Source organism: Ornithorhynchus anatinus, chromosome 1 (genome assembly GCF_004115215.2).
Source record: "Ornithorhynchus anatinus isolate Pmale09 chromosome 1, mOrnAna1.pri.v4, whole genome shotgun sequence".
In the NCBI taxonomy this organism is placed as follows: Eukaryota; Metazoa; Chordata; class Mammalia; order Monotremata; family Ornithorhynchidae; genus Ornithorhynchus; species Ornithorhynchus anatinus.
In genome coordinates this window covers 13,069,867-13,091,694 of record NC_041728.1, presented here as the reverse complement: position 1 = coordinate 13,091,694, position 21,828 = coordinate 13,069,867, and the positions used below count along the sequence as shown (strand labels likewise).

Sequence of the window (21,828 nt, the reverse complement as noted above, 5' to 3'; positions counted from 1 at the left end):
TTGGGCAGATTCAAAGGTCCTGAAAAGGGGTATGACTATGTTTTCATGGAGCAAGTGGGCAAGTGTCTCTGTCACTCCCACTCAAGAATGTGAGGGCTCATCTTCGAGTGGAAAGAGACCCCACCCCCGTACTACTGAAGTAGTGTGACTTGGTGGAAAGAGCACTGGCCTGAGAGACAGAAAATGTGAATTCTAATTTTGCCTCTGCCATATGTCTGCAATGCTACCTTAGGGAAGTCACTTAACTTTTCTGAGTCTCAATTATCTCATCTGTAGATTGGGGAATAAGACTGTGAGCCCCAGGTAGTACAGGGACTTTGTCCAACCTGAATACCTTGCATCTTGTATCTGATTACCTTGTATCTTGTATATTACCTTGTGCTTAGAACAGTGCTTCGCATATAGTAAGCACTTAACAAATACTACAGTTATTATTATTTCCTAGTTTTACTCCAATTTCTCTGGCTACTCTTTCTTAATCTCTTTTGCCTGCTCCCAACTCTACCTCCCACTCCCTAACCGTGGATGCCCCTCAAGAGTCTGTTTGAGTCTCCTATTCTTCTCCCTCCACAGTCACTCAACAAGGGAGTCCATTTACTCCCAAGGCTTCAACTATCAACTCTACGAAGCTGGTTTTCAAGTCTATTTCTCTAGTTCCTGCTTTCCCCACTCCTGCAGTCTTGCATTTCTTCTTGCCCGCAAGACATCCCTACACAGATAGTCCACCAGCACCTTAGGCTTAATATGCCTAAAACTAAACTCACCTTCCTTCCCAAATCCTCTCCTCTATACCTTTCTCATCACAGTTACCACCATCCTTCCAATTTCCAAAGCCCATGATTCCTAGTTTTGATTCAACTCTTATATAAGTCTATTGTTTAACCCAATTTGTTTATCCTCCATAACGTTTCTTGCATCCACTTTTTCTTTTCCATCCAAAAGACTGCCATCCTAATCCAGGACCTCGTCAATAACTTGGTTGATTATTGTACCAGCCTTCCCACTCTTCTTCTCCTTGTCTCTAGCCCTTCTCCTTTTCCAATCTCTACTTTCAATCATTCAATAGTATTTATTGAGCTCCTACTATGTGCAGATCACTGTACTAAATGCTTGGAAAGTACAGTACAGCAATAAACAGAGACGATCCCTGCCCAAAACTGGCTTATAGTCTAGATGGGGGGAGACAAACATCCATACAAGTAAACAGACAGCAATATAAATAAATAGAATTATAGGTATATACATCTATACATAAGTGCTGGGGGGCGGTAAGAGGTGGGGAAGAGCAAAGGGAGTGAGTCGAAGAGAGGGAGCTGAAGAAAAGGGGACTTGCAGTGCTGCTTGGATCATCTTTCTAAATTATTGTCTGAAGACATTTCTCCACTCCCCTCAGAGCCCTCAAATATTACCCCTTAATCTTTGTATCAAACAAAACCACTCATCAGGTCTCATCAGGTCTCTCCCTCATACCTCTCTACTCACTTCTCTTGGACACCCCAACTCACATTCTCCACTTCTCCAAACTCACCTTAAAATTGGGCCTTAAACTAAGCTCTTTCATCTGTAACTCCCTCCCTCTTCAAATGTGCTAGATCACAATCAACCTTCCTCAGGAGGAGGTCTTTTAATGTTTTTATCCTTCGAGGATCCATCCTCTCCACTATCTTCTCAGCACTTTACCTCTTTCTTAGAACTTTTTCTACTTCCTGTGGCACTTTTGTGCATTTCATTTTATATACTATTGGAAAAATCCTTGTCTTGATTTGTAAATTATTTTATGACTGCCTAGATGGTAAGCTCCCTGTGGGCAGGGACTACTTTTTCTTCTATCATACTCTCCCAACTATTTAAGACAAACTCTCTATATAGTCTAGGCACTCAATCATTTCTACTAATTGAAAACTCAAAGTAGGAAATGGGAGGGAAGCAAGTGAAAGTTAGAAGCAACTCATTTCCCAAAATGGAATGCATGCATTCACAGGAAACAGCAAGGTTTATGGGAAGAGCATAACTCGGGAGTCAGAGGACCAGGGTTCTAATCTCTGCTCCACAACTTGCTTGCTGTGAAAGAAATTTAATTTATTGGTACCTTAATCTTCTTATCTAAAGAAATGGAGATTCAATACCTGTTCTCCCTCCTATTTAATCTTGAGCCCAATGAGGAACAGGGATTGTAACTGACCTAATTATCTTATATTTACCCCAGTGATTAGTACAGTGGTTGGCATAGAGTAAACCCTTAACAAATACCACATTTATTTTTATTAGACTAACATTTTCATCATCATTATCCTCATCTGTATTTATTGAACTCCTGCCGGGTGGCCCTTTAAGAACCGAATGTTGTTGAAAGTACTTGTATCAGTCCACAGATGTTATCTTATTATTACTCATAATATCTCACAAGATGGGATCATTTATTATTATTATCTTTACTTTTCTCATGAAGAAACAGTTCACAGATGGGCTAGGTAAGTTGCTCAGAGTCTCGCAGCATGTCAGCGGAAGTAATTGGAAGAGAAACAAAATTCCAGGCTCTCAGAAAAATACCTTAATCATTAGGACTGTCTATTTTATCGAAGTATAAAGTTATAGACTTTTACAGATTTAATATTTCCAAGTTAAATATAGCTTTCTGAATCAATAGGTTTAAAATTAAGTTATTGACTTCAAAGTATATTCGTTTTTGAGGGGGAAACCAAGCCTTTCTTGTGAATCCATTTTTAACTGTCTAATATACTTGATCATTCATCTTTGTATCTGTATCACAGCCTCAGTGAGAAAAGGCAGCCTGGGAGCTTCAGTATCTGAAACCAAAAATGAGCAAGCATTTAGTTTGCTCATTAGCTATGATACAAGTTTCTGAGTGACATCTGATGCTGAAATTTTTAATCTATTCATTTTTGTTTTCAAACAATGTTTTCATTGAATAAACCAAGCCATAGATGATGACAAATTTTCTGTTGCCCTTCAGAGATGCATCATCTACTGCTTGAGGCCAAGAAATGAATAGTTTCCATAATTAGTAAGGGAAATTGAATAATTGGGCTGTGGTTTATGGGGGTTTTTCTCTAAGAAGAGAAACCATGTAATCGGTAAATCCCAGTCAAGTGGGTTTATTTGATTTATTTTTTTTAGAACACAATTATCTGATGCTCATTTAATGTAACCTACAAAATAAATATTCAAGCATAGAAGCTTTTTTGGTTCTATTTTACTAGGAAAATCATCCAACAGCTTTTGTTGAACATTCTCTGTTCTCATAGGGCATTCTCAAATAAAAATAAAATCTCTTTTCTAATTTTTCACAAATTATGCCAATTATATTAAAACTAAGGAAAAGTTGTGTTTTCCACAATTATTTAATAGTAATAATTATGTTATATGTTAAGTGCTTACTGTGTGTCAGGCACTGTACCAAGTGCTGGGTTGGCTACAAGAAAAGCATAGTCCCTTTCTTGCAGAGGGCTCACAATCTTAATCCCCATTTTACAGATGAGGTAACTGAGGCACAGAGAAGTCAAGTGACTTGCCCAAGGCCACATACCAGATAAGTGGCATAAACTGGATTAGAACTTCTGGCTCCCAGGCCTGTGCTCTATTCACTACACCGTGCTGCTTCCCCTAACTGCCCCTAATAATTTACCTCCAGTGCATGAAGGAATTTGAAGAACTTAAAATAAGCAGCAAAATATTCAAAGAGAAAGCATCATCTTCTATCATGGAGATTTCATCTAAATACATGTGCATCTTTCCCAAAATTTTTAAAGCTACAAAGAGTATAGATTGGATTATATATTAAAGGTTTTTTTCCCATCTAATTAAAAAAATACTCCAATTTGCATGGAGTCTGGGTAGGCTTCAGGGCCAGTATCAGAGTTCATTTCCACTCAGGTGATTCAGGTCTAACAGAATAAAATTAAGATGTGCTCCTGTACTCTGGTAGCCCTAATATTCCCGGGTCCAATGATCTATAGCTGACCAGGAGGCATATATAGCCTAAAGGGTTAAATCTTGCCAATCCTGCACCAGAATAAATTTAATTCTCTTTGTTTTGAAGCACAGTCCAGCAGGTACTTTGTGAAAGTTAACTATTTCGCTTAATGATTACACATGAGTCCTTGGTAGGACATTAGACCTTAGAGAAAGAACAAGTGTTATAATTGGCTATATTCATTCATTCAATAGTATTTATTGAGTGCTTACTATGTGCAGAGCACTGTACTAAGCTCTTGGAATGTACAATTCAGCAACAGATAGAGACATTCCCTGCCCAATGATGGGCTCACAGTCTAATTGGGGGAGACAGACGGACAAAAACAAGACAACATAATCACAATAAATAGAATCAAGTGGTTGTACACCTCATTAACAAAATAAATAGGGTAGGTATGATCAATCATAATTTTTTGGGGGGGTGGAATTGTTGCTTATATAGTTCCAGTACCTATAAAATGGAAAACATTTCTCAGAATTTTCACCCCTGAGTGATTAAAGTTTCAATTCTATAATTCACAAGGACATTGTGCATACAGAGATGGAAGAGTCAGAATACAGACATCTGACACGCCTCTTATTCTTGAGAACAAGCCTTTTTCATTTAGCTTGCCTAGTTTCCAGTAGCAAATACTTTTAGTCACACCAATACCTGGAGTTGGAAAAGGTTTTATGTGTTATCACCGCCAGAATTTCCAACTATAAAGTCATTCCCAAAAATGTTGTCTTTGAATCAGCAATACCTTACAGGTCCTAGGATCACACTGTGGGAAAGAAACGTGCCTACCAACTTTATAGTATTTTTTTTTCTCCCAAGCACTCAAGGCATAGCACTTCAAACAATAAATAATAAATACAACTGATTGATTGATTTAGAAAGTATGAGCTGTTAAGTGTCAAGGTTGGTGCAGCCACAGCAGGAAGTATTGTAGCAGGAATAGAGGACCAAGGGTTACCAAAACATCTGGTAGATATTGGGCTTTAGTATAAAACATGTCTGTTTTTTAATTTTACATGTCTATATCTAACAATGCGTTACCATCACTTATCATATAGACCTCAGTTTCAAAGCAGTTATAAAATAGATGAAACCTATTATTTTGAATTCTCCTTTTCAAATAGAGATCATTGGACATACCTATGATTTATTTTCCAATGTAGAGAATAGAGTTTACCTTTCAGGGAAAAAAAATAGAGAAGGATTCAAAAGAATAGAGAGGGATTTTTTTAGAAAATAAAACATTATTTATTACTGCTTTCATGAATAAGGATTATTCACATGGCCCTCTGTCTCTTTTCAAACTTCAACATGCACAAAGAATTGTATATACGGGAATATACAAAAATGGAAGCCTTTCCATATATATAGTGTGCAGGTAAGGACTGCCCCATTGTCAACAAGCATACCCTTGGGTTATTTGTGGAATCCTTCACAGCCTCACTCATTTTCCCAAAGAGAACATGTTAGGTGACAGTTTGCCTGGAATTAGTGAGTGGACTTGTGAGGAGGATGGGCATCAGCAGAATACATCATAACTGCTCTATGGTGACAAGTAATAAAAGTGGAGTAACTATAGTAAAGTTGAACAGGAGAAATCTCAAATAATGTAGCATGGTAGTGGGTAGGTAGAGCTCAGACTGTGGCTGAGAAGCGTCTTGGCCTAGTGGAAGGAGTATGGGCCTGAAAGAGAGAAGACCTGAACTCTAATACCAGTTCCATCACTTGTCTGTTTTGTGACCTTGGGCAAGTCACTTAACTTTCCTGTGCCTCAGTTACCTCATCTGTAAAATAGAGATTAAGACTGTGAGGTCCATGTGGATCATGGATTGTGTCCAACCAGATTAGCTTGTATCTATCCAGAGCATAGTACAGTGTCTGGCCCACAGTAAGTACTTAAACAATACCATTAAAAAATAAAAAAGACAGGGAAACCTGGCATGCCACAGTCAGAAGGAGAGAACTGTTCTGAAGCAAACACTTCGATAAAGTTGTGAGACCAAGTACCAGAAATGAAAAGAGCACCAAACAATCCATCAGTCAATTATTGAGTGCTCACTATGTGCAGAGCATTGTACTAAGCATTTAGGAGAGTACAACATAACAGAGTTGGGAGTCACATTCCCTTCTCACGAGGAGTTTACTGTCCAGATGGGGAGTTGGACATTAAAATAAATGCTGTGGGCCTGAGGCTGGGGCAAATAAAGAGGGCAACTCTAACCATAAGGTTGACCCAAAGGGAAGAGGGAGTAGGGGAAATGAGGGCTTAGTCAGAAAAGGCCTCTTGGAGGATATATGATTTTTTAAAAAGACTTTGAAGATGTAGGGAGTGATAGTCTGTAGGATATGAAGGGGGAGGACGTTTCAGGACAGAGACAGGGTGTGGGCAAGGTGTTGGTGACAAGTAGACGAGATCAAGATATAGTGAATAGGTTTGTGTTAGAGGAGCAAAGTGAGTATGCTGGGTTGTAATAGGAAATCATTGAGGAAAGATAGAAGGGTGCAAGGTGACTGAGTATTTAAAGTCTAAGGTAAGGAATCTCTCTTTGATGTTCAGGTGGCTGGCCAACAACTGTAGGCTCTTGAGGAATGGGAAAACATGGACTGAATGTCTTTTTATAAAAATGATCTGGGCAACAAAGTGAAGCATGGACTGGAGTGGGGAGAGACAGGTGGTGGAAGGTCAGCAAGGAGGCTGATGCGGTAATCAAGGCAGGGTAGAATAAGTGGTTGGATTAGTGTGGTAGCAGTTCTGAGGAAGGGGAAAGGGAGGATTTCAGCAATATTGTGAAGGTTGAACTGACAGGATTTGGTGATAGATTAATATGTGAGTTGAATGAGAGTGAGGAGTCAAAGATAAGGCCAAGCTTACAGGCTTAGGACACAGGGAGGTTGGTGGTACTGTCAACAATGATGGGAAAGTCAGGTGGAAGACAGAGTTTGTGTGAGAATAGGAGGAGTCCTGCTTTGGACATGTTAGGTTTGAGGTGTCAAAGGGATATCCATGCAGAGATGTCCTGAAGCCAGTGGGAAATATGAGACTGCAGAGTAGAAAATCAGGGCTAGAGATGTAGACTTGGGGAGTCATCTGCGTAGAGATGGTAGTTGAAGGTATGGGAGTGAATGAGTTCGCCATAGGAGTGGATGAGGATGGAGAATAAAAGGAAACCCAGAATTGAGCTCTGAGGGCCTCCCACATATAAGAAGTGGGAGATGAAAGAGGAGCCTATGAAAAATATTGAGAATGAGCATCCAGAGAGATAAGACAAAAACCAGGAGAGGATAGTGTCATTGAAGGCAAGGTTAGATAATAATGTTTCCACAGTGCCGAGGAAGATTAGGACACAGTGTCGAGGAGGCCATTTTATTTGGCAAGAAGAGTTCACTGCTGACCTTTGAGAGGGTAGTTTCTGTGGAGTGAATCGGAAGGAAGCCTGATTGGAGGGGATCAAGGAGGGAATTCAAGGAGAACAAATGGAAATGGTGGGTGTAGACAACTTGTTCAAGGAGTCTGGTGAGGAATGGTAGGAGAGAGAATGGGTGCTAACTGGGGGGAGTCATGGGGTCAAGGGAGGGTTTTTTCCAGGATTTGAAATACAGCAGCATGTTTGAGAGCAGTAGGGAAGAAGCCATTGGAGAGTGAACAGCAGAAGATGAGGATCAGGGAGGGAATAAGGCAGGGGAAGGTGTTTTTAATAAGGTGCAAAAAGGAACTGGGTTGGAGGGTCAGGTGGAGGACGGGTATATTTTAAGAGTTGATGGGAGATTTCTTCTTGAAAGCACTGGGAAAGATGAGATAGTTGAAGAGGGAAAGGAGTTGGGGAAATTTTAGGGAGGTCACACCGGATGCTTTCAATTTTATCAATGAAGTTCACGGCCAGGTTCTTAGGCGCAAAAGGTGGGGTGACCAGGAAACAAGGGATTGGAGAAGGGAGTTAAACATATGAAACCACCAGTGAGATCAATGGGCATAGTAGTCAATGAGGATGAAGCAATAATGTTGCTGGGCAATGAGGACTGAGTTAAAGCAGGAGAGGTGAAGTTATAATAATAATAATGTTGTATTTGTTAAGCGCTTACTATGTGCTGAGCACAGTTCTAAGCGCTGGGGTAGACATAGGGGAATCAGGTTGTCCCACGTGGGGCTCACAGTCTTAATCCCCATTTTACACATGAGGGAACTGAGGCACAGAGAAGTTAAGTGACTTGCCCACAGTCACACAGCCAAGTGGCAGAGCTGGGATTCGAACTCATGAGCCCTGACTCCAAAGCCCATGCTCTTTCCACTGAGCCACGCTGCTGCTCTATGATGATGAGCAAGGTCATCCTGATATCTACATTTCCACCAGAAGCCCTCCTCACCTTGGCACAGGAGCAAAGGAAGCATACACTGGAGATTAGTGGTATAATATCGATGAAGAAATAGGGGAACAAGTGAGTTAGGTCCAGTATAAAGAGTGGTGTTAAGGGTGTAATTTAGTTATTAAGGAAGATAGTTTGGTAATGGAGACTAAATAGGGCATGATGACTTGAGAAAACTTATATGGGTCAAAAGATTAGAGATCATCAGAGAGTGAATAACAAATGTGAGAGTGAAGCAAGGGACAATAATATTTACACACGAACATTATGAAGAAAGGATATCCAGTCACTCAGTGGATTTATAAGCAATACCCACACATACACAAATACAATTTCACCATTAGTAGCATTATATTGGCCCCAAAGGGCAGATATATAAGCAGAATAGTGACCGTACTCTTCTGTCCTCAGGGCATTTCCACTCTCTAATGGTGTTCTACACACTGCTCTGTCTATTATGCATTAGAGAAGAAGTCATGGGAATATCAACTGATGAGGGCCATGGCATGAATTTGTATAAGGACAAGAAGGGAGTGTTGGGAAAGGGTAGACAGGATAAGCTCATGAGAGTCAAACCATCGATCAGTAGTATTCATTGAGGGCTTACTCTGTGCTGAGCATTGGTTTAAGCATTTAGGAGAGAACAATAGAATTTGGAAGACAAAATCCTTGCCCTCAAGAAACTTACCTTCTAATGGAATCCCAGCAGAGGATCCTAGAAGAGATGCCCTTTTTTCCCAGGGAAGGAATGATATGCTCTCTTCATCATGTTTATAATATTGTACCATGCTCCTGTAACACTAAGGAACATGATTCAACACTATAGAAACAGAAAGATGAGTATTTCACTCTATGCTATTGCTACTATGGATAGAGTTCAAGGCTTAACACATACCACAAGATAATGTCATGAAGTTCCCTTTTGTTAAATAATAACAATTAAAAAAACTAGTCAAATGCACATGTGATTAGATCAAATTTGGGGTTGCATCTATATACAAAGGTAACGAGAAAAGGAAAGTCATATTCTCAAATGATAATCACTGTTGGGAACTTATTATATGGGAAGATACCCGAATTCTATACTCTTAATTTGACACGTCCACAGGACACTTCTCCATAAATTCTGCTTAAAACTTACTGTCCAAAATCCATTTCATTTGATTTCATTCTAGTTGCAATATATAAGTCCTATCCTCCCATCATATTTCTGATAGTGGCTGAGTTAGTCTAAAAAACATATTATATAGTCCTTATTTTTTTCCTAAATGTTCTTCTATTTGGAAAAATAATTTTGTTGGCAAGCACTTTGTTTCATCCTACAGACCGAAAAAGGATACATGACATTTATCTTGCTTCATTATGCTGTGAAAAGGAATGAATCTTAAAATTCTACTCTATAACACTCCTCCTAATAATGCTCATACATCAGATTTTTTAAAAATCTTGTTCTTGCTGTGACTATTATTCACAGGAAAAAATGAACAATCATTATGAACTCTCATTATGTCTTTAAATAAGAAGTTCTCAATTTATTCAGCAATAAAATGCCTGTTAAATTCTCTAATCAGAACCCATCTTGACTTGCTTAATCACCTCCCACTTTTAGAAACTACAGATGAAAAACATGGGAAACTGACAATATCTTCTTAGTGAAAAATATTAACCCAAGGTATGATTTATGTTTGCAAAACCCAGAGAAGCTTCATCAACTCTAGAGAGCCGGAGAGACCTGGGTTTGCATTGTCCTGTCTCCATAACGGAAGGCTGTCTCTGACTCTTGCCCTTCACCCTCCAGAATATGGAGAGCTCCATCCAGTGTGTTCCTGAAACAACAATCTGGCTTTTGAAAAAAATGTTTTCCGGTAACTATTTTCTTAGAAAACAAATCAATATATTCCAATATATCCGCTCGGTAGCTTAGCTGGAGTGTTGTTGAGGAGAGTTTTTTAAAAAAAAATGAAGGCAAGAAAAGGAGCAGAAAGAGAAAGAAAAAAATTATGCCGCCTAGCTACAAGCTGCAGAGGGAAATTAATATTCAAAAGGTTAAGGTGTCTGTGAAATGTATGTAATGAGTAACACTCATAGTTTGTTACTATAGGTTCATTGCCTCTAATGTTGAGGACGGCACATGGATAATTTACGATTCCCATTGTCCCCTCTGCAGGGATTAATTCTGAATTATTTATGTACCTATATACGCACAGAACTGAAACATTTTAGTTAAAGTCAGCCACTCACTCATAGTCTTGAAATTATGCAGCCCTTGTTGCTAAAAATGATGTTAGCCTCTTGTGATTTAAGTCATAACATTTTATTTTCAGTCCCACTGAGAGAGAAAGCATACAGGAGGGGAAAAAAATAGATATATTTTCCAGGCGAAATCTCAGAATGCATTTTTTAAAGATGTAAATAGATAATGGTAATTTTGTTGAGTCAAATTATTGTTGTAGAGCGCATGTAAATAAACCTTTATTTTATTCATGATTTGTGAACATTTTTCTGTTTCACTGTCGAATTTTTCAGAGGGAGTATCTTTAAATACAAAGGCTTTGCATTTCAATAAGGAGAATTTCATCTATTAATCAAAGAATACGTTTGCATTCTGAAAAACTGTTCTTAACCATTTTGAAATCCCATAAAATTGTTGCAGTTTGAGGAATCAAAGTCATCACTGTGGCTTTCCTTTAAACTCCAGTGATTCTTTTCTGCCCTTAAAGATGCCTTTATTACATCAGAATTATTTAATCATGGGGAAAAACCAGATATTAAATATTTCCTTCCAAAAATAGAAGATTGAAATGTGGGCTGCAAAAATGTTTGTGGGAAGCTAGCTAGCCACATGAGCCGGAACATAGTCAACGATAAAAGGGAAGTAGATTTTCATTTACAATATTATACCCATTTCCATTTCTTGTTTCCTTGTGGCATGTTTATTTGGTTGTTGTTGTTGTTCTTTCAGATGAAAACCACAAACACACTTAGATTTCCCCTAAATTTTGGGATGGATAAAAAAAGAAAACTTACTATGCCCAATGAGAAAAGAAGAGAAATGCAGGACAGAAGAGAAGAAAAGGAACCTAACAGAGCTGACCCTGGACCTTTGGGCTTTCAGACGATCTGGCCTGTTCTGATCTGAAGAATTATGTCTCCCCTATAATTATGATGCATCTTGAGCAGGCAGCCTGGGACACGACTGGAGTATTTTGTGGTAACCAGATGAAGAATTAGAAGTATTTGAAGTGTGAAAGAAAAAATATACATATAAAACATCAGTCCCCTACTCCCCACGCCCGTGCACAATTCAACAATTGCTAATAAATTAGAAGGAGGGGCGTATTGATGTACTACTTGACTGTAACACAAAGAAGTGTAGTTAGCAAAAAGCTGCGGAGGGTAATGAACAGTATTTTAACTCGGCAGTTTAACCTCGGTGTCTGTCAGCTGTGACCTTTTACCAACCCCAATGAGAGTCTGATTTCTCACTTTTTGCTACTCACTGCTGGATGAGTGAATGTAGAATTTGACAGCGAGAGGTTTTACATGAAAAGGGAAGGTACTTAAAAAGCATGTTTTGTGATGATAGGCTACATTTATTCACTGTTCATTACGCTTGGTGCCGCCGTAGCGTTGGTGGATTGATTGGGTGTGAGCAGCTTGTCTGCTGGGGAAGGGAAGAGGCGGTATTGACCTGCATGGGAGCCAGAGTGACCTCTAGATGACCCCCCTTTCACCTGAAATTGACCTTGAAAACAACCTAGGGTTCACCCCACTTTAAATGGGAAAAAAGGGGTTCTAACAGCATGTGAATGATGGGAAGTGACATATTGCACATTTTTTCTTTTTTTTTTTTAACTTTTATAGGGGTTAGGGGTGTGTATGTGTGTGTTTGTGTGCATGAAGAGGTGGGGGTGGGGGGTGAATTTCTAGATCCTGCAGCTGCATTATTTGGTGTTTGTTCAGATTTATGGAGGGAGCCAACTAGACTTTGGACTGCTTGATGCTAAATTTGGCCATTCATCATTATTGATTAGAGCCCGCACTCTCTGACAGAGCCCAAACCTTCCTATGACAATTGCTATTTCAGTTGTTATGGGCCATAATGGGCCACAGGGATGATTTAAACGTGCACAATAGCTATCTGTAATTACACATGAATAATCCATGAATTCTCCACCACACGGCTTAATAATCAGACCCTAACAACCCTGGCTGACACATTTGTCCCTGTTCCCCCTTTCAGCACCTAAACCTAAACAACATTCCATGCAAACTCACAGCCACCACTGGAAAAATGTCCTCCCCTTTTTCCAGGCCCAATATTGAGTTTTCCATCCTGAGTGAAAAATAAATCTGCTAAAGTTGAGGGTAATAGAGTATTGCCTTTTTGATGATGGTTTGGTCACCTAATGAACTTGACTTCTTAAGACAAAAAAGGCTTCCCATGGTTGTTGGGTCCATTATTCTTAAGAAAAGATCTTTGTGTTTTAGTGTGGCAGCAGAGAGGGGGTAGGTTGTGGTGAGGAGCTGTATGTGGAAGGGAAGGAAGACATTCTCTTTTAACCAGACAGTACCATTGAGATTTTCCATCTGCAGAAACTTAGACGTTTACCAATTGGAGTAATTTGAAGTGGACAGGAGCGCAGAATAGAATAAAAAGAAGAGACCAACTCACATGCATGACACAGTGGAAGGTGGAGGGACAAAAGTGTACATTCATTGTAAAGAAGTTGTCTTCAATGAATTAATATTAGATGGTTTCCCATCAGTAATTAATCATTAATATTCTCATTCACCATGCTGCTGTGCTTGATTCAAATATGACCTTGCTGGGTCTTGGTGTATCTAATCATGGGGCCACTTGTTGCTTGGCTTGATAGATCATCTGATCCAGAAAACTGTGGTTAACCCTGGGTCTTCTCTAATATTTAACTAGTGCAACATTTTCACCAAGGTATTGAGATGGCTTGAATCTGGAATTCTTGGCAAGATTAATTTTGGAAAACCCTGTAAGTGCAGAGCACAGAAGAGCAGATCTCAGACAGTAGGACCAAATTTGTAAGTCTCCAAAAAAATTCAGTAAGTGTATGCTTGAACTTGATTTGACTCATTTTCTATTTAAAGTAATACTATCTCATTTGCAGGATATTCCAATCAGCTTGTTTATAAGATCCAGCCAACGGAACATTTTTGCACGGTAACATGGTAGAATCCACACAGGAGGCTACTACAAGCTGGATTTTTTCCCCCAGCATATGACTTGCTTGGACCTGAGCTCTTTAAAAGCTTCATAGGGAGCTAATTTAACTCAAGGGTGTTATCTACTTTGTTTTCCCTACCTCTACTGTCTTTACAGTGATGAATCCCTGGAAAAGTACCCGGCAGTTAGGAGGACCTGCACATTTTAATTATTCTAATTTAGGATCATATGCTGCTTTCGCTGCTTTTTTTTTCCTGGAGGACCATACTTTCTCACTTCAAGTTATTTGTACATTGATATGAGTTTTGAGCATATTGCTAAATGAACCTTCTGTTAAAGATCAAAACGTAACACTTAAAAAACAGAGTTAAAAAAGTAACTATTGTCAAATGAAATAAAAGCCGGCACAATTCTATTCTGTCATGCAAATGATTTTTAAAAAATATTATTTCCTCCTAACTGCTGACATTTATCTGTACATCAAGTAAACACAAAACAGGGACGTGCTTTCTTTAATAGCTAAGTCTTTAAAGAATGCCAAAAAAAAAAATGAATGACTTGTAATTGGTGTGACATTAGAAACCCATGTACTAATGCCGTCAGCTTCCATCTCATCTTGGTTCCTACCTCTCTATAAAGGATAAGGCAGTTTTGCCCAGAGGAAGAAATAAAAGAGAATCCTCGTTAAAAGGTACATTAACGAAAAAAGAGCGTCTTTATTGGGGACGTGTGCAGAAAGGGATGTTTGAGTAGTAAATGATAATTTACTTTTGAGGTATATTAAAAAGGTTTAATCTTACTGATCATGAGTTAAATTGGATGTTTTAATCAGTTAGTGAGTGCCAAAAATAATTATGCCAGAGTGCTTAGTCTGCAGAATGTGTACACAAAGCATATAAATCGTTTCCTTCCCCAGGGATTTCTCAGAATAACACACAACTAAAAAGACAAAAGCGATATCAAACTCATATAAATTAACATTGCAAATGATCTGAAAAATACAATAAATAACATGATCCTATCACATTGAATATGTTACACGAGGAAAAGTGTCCAACACAAATATATTCATGAATCTCCTATATCCTTACTGAACTTTTTCCGGACACTTTCCTTCCATTTACTTTCTACAGTTCAATTAAAGGTCAGTCCTTTCATGGACAGATTTGGTCTGGTGACCACCTCTAGAAATCTGTGTTCACTTCTGCGAGTAATGTAAAAAGTAAAGTAAAGTAATGAGAAGCAGCGTGGCTCAGTGGAAAGAGCACGGGCTTTGGAGTCAGGGCTCATGAGTTCGAATCCCAGCTCTGCCACTTGTCAGCTGTGTGACTGTGGGCAAGTCACTTAACTTCTCTGTGCCTCAGTTCCCTCATCTGTAAAATGGGGATTAAGACTGTGAGCCCCACGTGGGACAACCTGATTCCCCTGTGTCTACCCCAGCGCTTAGAACAGTGCTCGGCACATAGTAAGCGCTTAACAAATACCAACATTATTAAAAAGACTGTTTATCTTTGTCAGTTTTTCTTAAAGAAGGTGATACTTGTCAAAAACTATTTAGTGATAAAAGCATCTTTTCAATATAATATCTTAAAACTGGGGCTTTCAAAAGTATGTCATTTTTGGCCTCCTCTACAGTGAATTCCAAAAACACATTGAAATATTAGAGGAAAGGGGTAGGGTATAGATGGAATGAACCATGGAATAAGACAAACTGATGTTGAAATTAGCTTTACTATTTTAGTTTTTGAAGAATAGGAGTAGAGTAGAATTAGGTAATCCTTTTGCCTGACTTTTTATAACACAAATTTGAACTCAGTGAAGGAATTCCATTTGGAAAAACAGAAAAAGGAAAAATTGTTTTAGTACATCTTAATGATTATGTCTGTTTTATTATTCTTTGTAAAAGTTTCCTTTCATATTTCTTGTCACCCACTTAAAAAACCTTAATACTTACACAAAGTAATTATTATAGCATTTGTTAGAGAAGCATTGTGGCTCAGTGGAAAGAGCATGGGTTTGAGAGTCAGAGGTCATGGGTTCAAATCCCCACTCAGCCTCTTGTCAGCTGTGTGACTTTGGGCATCACTTAATTTCTCTGCGCTTCAGTTACCTCATCTGTAAAATGGGGATTAAGACTATGAGACCCAAGTGGGACAATCTTTTATCCTCCCCAGCTCTTAGAACAGTGCTTTGCACATAGTAAGCACTTAACAAATGCATCATTATTATTATTATCATTATTATTATGAAGTTCTTACTAATGAACCAAGCACCGCAATAAGCACTGTGATAGATATAATACTATCAGATCAGACACAATTTCTGTCTTTCATGGATCTCACGTATTTACAGGGAAGGAGAACTGGCATTTAATCCCCATTTTAGAGCTGAGGAAATGAAGGCACAAAGATGTTGAGGATCGGGGTCGCCCAATGGAGACAGCCTGGGCCTGGGAGTCAGAAGGATGTGGGCTCTAAATATGGCTAATGCTACTTGTCTGCTGTGTGGCCTTGGCCCAGTCATTTCACTTCTCTGTGTCTCAGTTACCTCATCTGTAAATTGGGGAATTAGATCATGAACCCCAGTTGGGGCATGGACTGTGTTCAACCTAATTAGCTTGTACCTACCCCCGCAATTAGTAAACACTTAACAAATACCATAAATAAAAATAAAAAAGTCAAGTGACATGCCCAAGCTCACACAGCAGAAAACTGGCAGAGCCAGAATTAGAGCCCATTTCTCCTGACTCCCAGTTCTGTGCTTTTTCCCATAAGCAATGTTCCTTTTCCCCATATTTATTCAATCCAAATAAAATTATTTGGAAATAATGTCATTCTCTACTTCATTGCCTTCAAAAAGGGTGATTTCTAATTGGCCCAATTGAAATGAGAGAAGAAATTCTCTGTAGTAATAGTAATGTGGCAACACGACCAAAAAGAAATCTCAAGAAGGACTGGAGGGTCCATTGTCGGTTCCCTTGGACCCTGGACAAAAGGATTCAAGTCTTATCATATGAGCTATCCTGGGCATGCAGTGGAAAGCATTGTTGAAGCAGTGCACTGTAGTGGAGAGAGCTCAGGCCTGGGAGTCAGAAAGCCTTGAGTTCTAATCCTGACTCGACCATGTGTCTGCTGCATGATGTTGGGCAAGCCACTTAACTTATCTGTGCCTAAGTCACTTCATCTCTAAAATGGCAATTGAGACTGTGAAATCCATGTGACACAGGGACTATGTCCAACTTGATTTGCTTGTATCAGCTCCAGGGCTTACTACAGTGCCTGTCACATAGTAAGCACCTAACAAATATCACAATTATCAGTATTATTACTGTCATATGAACCATTTTGCAGAAGTATTCCAAGGCAACATAAACCTACGGCATTTCTCTAGAGGACTTCATGTCCTCGCAGATGTCCATGAACATGACTGAACCCTGGAAATAAGGGGGAGGAGCCCAATCAGAGGTGGTTTGCTACTCACAAAGAGGATTCCAAACATAAAGGTAACTGGACAGGGGAGAGGCCAGCTGAAAATGCATATCGCGCCTACAGAATCTGCTCAATTAGTTCAAGAGGTGCATGATTGGAAAATCCTGTGAATTATTGGCTCAAAAATATTTCCTACTGCATAGGCACAGGTGATAATTAAAGAAAAAAGTTTTTTGGTCCTAAATTCATTCATCAATCAACAGTATTTATTGATGGTTGAAGCTTCTTGAGGGCAGAGATCATGTCTACCAACTCTATTATATAGTACTCTCCGACTTGCTTAGCACAGAGCTCTGCACACAGCAAGCACTAAGTAATAATGACATTTGTTAAGCACATGCTACGAGCCAAGCACTGAGCTAAGTGTTAGGGTGGATACAAGATCATCAGGTCGGTTACAATCTCTGTCTCCCATGGGGCTCACAGTCTAAACGGGAAGGAGAACAGGTATTGAATCCCCATTTTACATATGAGCAAACTGAAGCATGGAAAAGTCAAGCAATTTGCCCAAAGTCACACATCGGATCCTCTGATTCCCAGTCCTATGCTCTTTCCACTTGGCCACGCTGCTTCCCATCAATTGATTGATGCCAGAGCACTGTTCTAAACTCTTGAAAGAGTACAGTGGAGTTAAGCAGACACAATCCCTGCCCTCAAGGAACACAGTAAGGTGACAGTGTTGAACCTTTATAGATATGGTTAGCAGTAAGTATCCCAGCAAGGTCATAGCGTTAAAAATGAAGGTGAAGCCTTAAGTTTTAGCCAAAAGCAGTTATGACTTTATCTGGAAATTATGATCCTTAAGGCAATGCTGATCAGCCATTCACAAAAGACAGCAAACAACTCTGTTGAGAAGTAGGAAGGAAGGAAATGTAAGATTGAATGTTATGTCTCAGCAGAAGCAAACCAAACAAAACAATTATCTCTTGTTTTTAAAATAACATTCTGTCACATAAAGCTGAAAACTGTATAATTTTTCCAATTGATTTTCTCTTTTACCAGACAGTGTTTGGTTATTTGACAGTTTCAAAATGATGGTATCAGAGCTGGGTGGAAACAGCAGACATTGTCGGCATTGCCTAAGACAATAAGTTTGCAAGTGTTTAGGCAGAAAAATCAGATTGAAACCTCTTTGGAAAAGATTCTAATGATGGTTTCTACAGAAGGTGATCCCCCAGGATATGTGAAAGTACCAAAAGGCAGGCCTATTGGTGACATAGATAGGTGGCATAACAGAGTACAATTTAAGTGCCAGTCACTGCCTTTCACAGTTGACTTGCCATAACTAAATTAGAAATCGGGTTCATCTTTCTTCCTCCTGAAAGCTTATTGGTAAGATGCAGCTGCTATTTACATCAGAGATGCTTACGGTAGAAAGGATCAAAACCAAAGTTTGGGACATCTTGCAGGAAACAAACTTCATGTAGTCATCCTTAACAATTACTTAAAAAGAAAACACAGAAGCTTCCAGCTATGGATAGTAAGCATTCCCATATCCTAACATATGACATCCACATTATCTCCTGCCATCTAAAATTGCTCTTTGGCTTATCCCAGGAAATGAACACAAGTCCCAGCTCAAAATTACAAAACGTAAAGTCTAACAGAACGACCTGATTGTCAAACAGCCTTCTTATAGCTTAACTCTAACTAACTCTCTTCTCCTCTTCAATTACCCTACTGAGAGCTCACCTCCTCCAGGAGGCCTTCCTAGACTGAGCCCTCCTTTTACCTTTGCCCCTCCTCCCCTCCCCATTCCCCCTACTCCCTCCCTCTGCTCTACCCCTTTTCTTCCCCCAGCACGTGTGTAACTTTTGTATATATTGTTACTCTATTTTATTAATGATGTGTTTATATCTATGATTCTCTTTGTCTTGATGGTATTGATGCCTGACTACTTGTTTTGTTTTGCTGTCTGTCCCCCCAACTTAGACTGTGAGCCCATTGTTGGGCATGAATTGCTTCTATCTGTTGCCGAATTGTACATTCCAAGCGCTTAGTACAGTGCTCTGAATGCAGTAAGCACTCAATAAATACGATTGAATGAATAGCCAATTTGAGACATGTATCCAACTGACTCAAGGGACAAATGTCAGTCAGTCAAGTCAGTCAGTCAATTGTATTTATTGAGTGCTTACTGTTTGCAAAGCACTGTACTAAGTACTTGGGAGAGAACGATATAACAATGTAACAGACTCATTCCCTGCCCACAACGTACTTGCTGTCTAAGGACAAACGTAAAACTAACCCTAAATAACACAAATATTTTTGGCAAAGACTCTTCAATGCTTAAAAATGGAGGCTTTGGCTTGAGATTTTTAAATAGTTCTCTCCACAGTTAAAGCCGTAAAAAATAACTCAATTGTAACTTCCCTTGGAAGGGAATATGTGCTTTTTTTCTGTTGTACTTTCCTAAGTGCATACATAGAAAGGTGATTTACATAGAGAAGGTGCTCAGAAAATACCACTGATTGAATACCTTCATCTGCTGACATTCCTGCAGAAAGCTACAGGCATTTAGGAAATCTAATCCACATCACTGCACAAACTATTCCTAAATGAATGGAACATTGAAGAACTGCAACAAAAACAATATTCTCCATCTTCACGTGGAAAGTGGACAGTCTATGGTGGAAATTACTGGGACATTTCATGATTTTCTATGGCTTGCTAGATTCTTGCTAAAAAGCTTCTGTACTGACAGCTGAAGAATAGAGTTAGAAACTAGTCAGCTATGCACCTTGTCATGTGGCTTCAGAACAAAACTCAGCACATCAGCTGAGAATCAGCATGGCATAGTGAATAGAGCAATGGGCCTGACAGTCAGAAGGTCACGAGTTCTAATTCCAACTCTGCCACTTATCTACTATGTGACCTCAGGCAAGTCACTTCACTTTTCTGTCCCTCAGTTACTTCTGTAAAATAGGGATTGAGACTTTGAGGCCCACATGGGACAGGAACTGTGTCCAACCCGATTTGCTTGTATCCACCCCAGTGCTTAGAACAGTGCCTGGCACATAGTAAAGTGTTTAACAACTACCATAATTATTATTATTATTATAAAATCTCTGAACTATGCCCAAGTCAGGACAAATATAGGGAACACCAGTAGGAACTCTATAATGTTTTCATAGGCCTTTCAAAAGCATTCAGCTATCAAGGCTGTGACAATTACTAAAATAATTGATTCCTCTGAGAAGTTCTCTAGGATTCTTAGGCTACTCCATGATTAGTGGAGTAAGAATTGAAGGTGACCTTCTGACCCTTTCTCCTTCACTATCATAATAAAGCGGCACTGTATCCTAGGCTCAGTCGTATTCAACCTATTCTATGCTACCAGGCTCGAGGATGCAATGAACGATCTGCAAAATGATGTCAAAAGGCCTTTCCAGGCCCTGAGTCTCACAAAATGGCGATCTACAAAATGGTGTCAGAAGTCCTTTCCAGGCCCTGAGACTCACCAAATGTCTTTAAGACTTTATGCCATCATTGGCAGTCTACTGACAACTCTGACGTCTAGGCACAGTACTTGAAAGCAATTATGCATCAGTTTGAAGCTCTCGACTGACAACAAGCCATCCACTTGTGTTTACCCCATTGCTTAGCACAGTGCCTGGCAAGTAGTAAGTGCTCAAGAAATAATTTTTTTAAAAAAGAAAGCCATCACACAGGGATGGCCAGAAGATTTGGAGACTTGGAGAGAAGGATCGGAACAAGGAAGCTGAAGGCTTGGGAGAGATGAGAAGCAGGGTGGAGTTGGAGAAGTAGCTCTCTAGGCTGTAAGCTCATTGTGGTCAGGAAATGTATCTGTTTATTGTTTCACTGTACTCTCCCAAGCTCTTAGTACAGAGCTCTGCGTACAGTAAGCGCTCAATAAATACAATGGAATGAATGAATGAATCCAAAGATTCCACTTTGCATTGAAGAACTTAGTGCTTGTGCTGAATTCCTTGAGCTTGAAAGACCCAATTCAGTGTTGCATGATACAAAAAAAAAATTAGAAAACAAAATAGAAAGGAACAGGCTAGCTTTTGACCTATGTAGAGTGGAGGTAATGAAACAAGAAGCTTCACACCAACCAACTTCAGATTCTGAAAACTACTGAAGCTTCTGAGAGTACAAGAGAAGTTTGTGCCTTTGCTAAATACGAAGGTCCAAGGAATGTTAGGTCCCCGAAGCCCCATTTGGGAAGCATTCTCTGCCTATAGTATTTGTTTCTCAATTGAGTAAGTCTATTCTGACACAGAGGATCTTCCAGTGTAAATGTTTGTCTCAAACCATTGCTCTCTGCCATATTACAAGATGTTTTCTGGACAAATTTTTTATTGATCAATTTATCAATGAGAGATTCCCTTTATAGTTGTCTTATCTTGAACCCCATCCTATTTCCACATGATAATAGAAGAGAAAAGAAATTCATATTCGTGGGTGTGAACAATACAATTTGGAAACATTTGCTTTGGGTAGTTGGAACCTTAATTCTTGGTCATATTCAAATAATGAATAAATAACCACTCACATGTTCTGCTGAGGGTATATATTAGATTCGACACATTGCATAAATTGAAATACATTCCAATTCTATCTATTTGGATAAACAAAAATAACAACAAAGTTGTGAACGTTCCCTTCCAGGAGAAGAAATTCTAAATGGAATGTTTCTAAGTGCTGTAATTCAGAAGTTTTTCTACTTTGTTCTTATACAAAAAAAGGGAAATAAATGGGAAAGCTGTAATTCCGGGCATTATCACAAAACTATTAACGCACCCAAATTGTTCATATTG

General features: G+C 39.2%; 1 long non-coding RNA gene across 4 annotated transcripts in view; it reads left to right on the top strand.

Annotated features, from left to right (window-relative positions):
* LOC114807974 overlaps positions 1 to 13,971 on the top strand; it is a 32,378-nt gene extending 18,407 nt beyond the window's left edge. For 2 of the 4 annotated variants that reach the window (XR_005659782.1, XR_005659784.1), the window contains one exon: positions 11,319 to 11,936. This is a non-coding gene — a long non-coding RNA (uncharacterized LOC114807974). Of the gene's footprint in view, positions 1 to 9,987; positions 10,222 to 11,318; positions 11,937 to 13,292 lie in introns of those variants that run through there. The other 2 variants (XR_003755980.2, XR_005659783.1) reach the window with 2 other exon arrangements.
* The last annotated feature ends 7,857 nt before the right edge of the window (positions 13,972 to 21,828 follow it).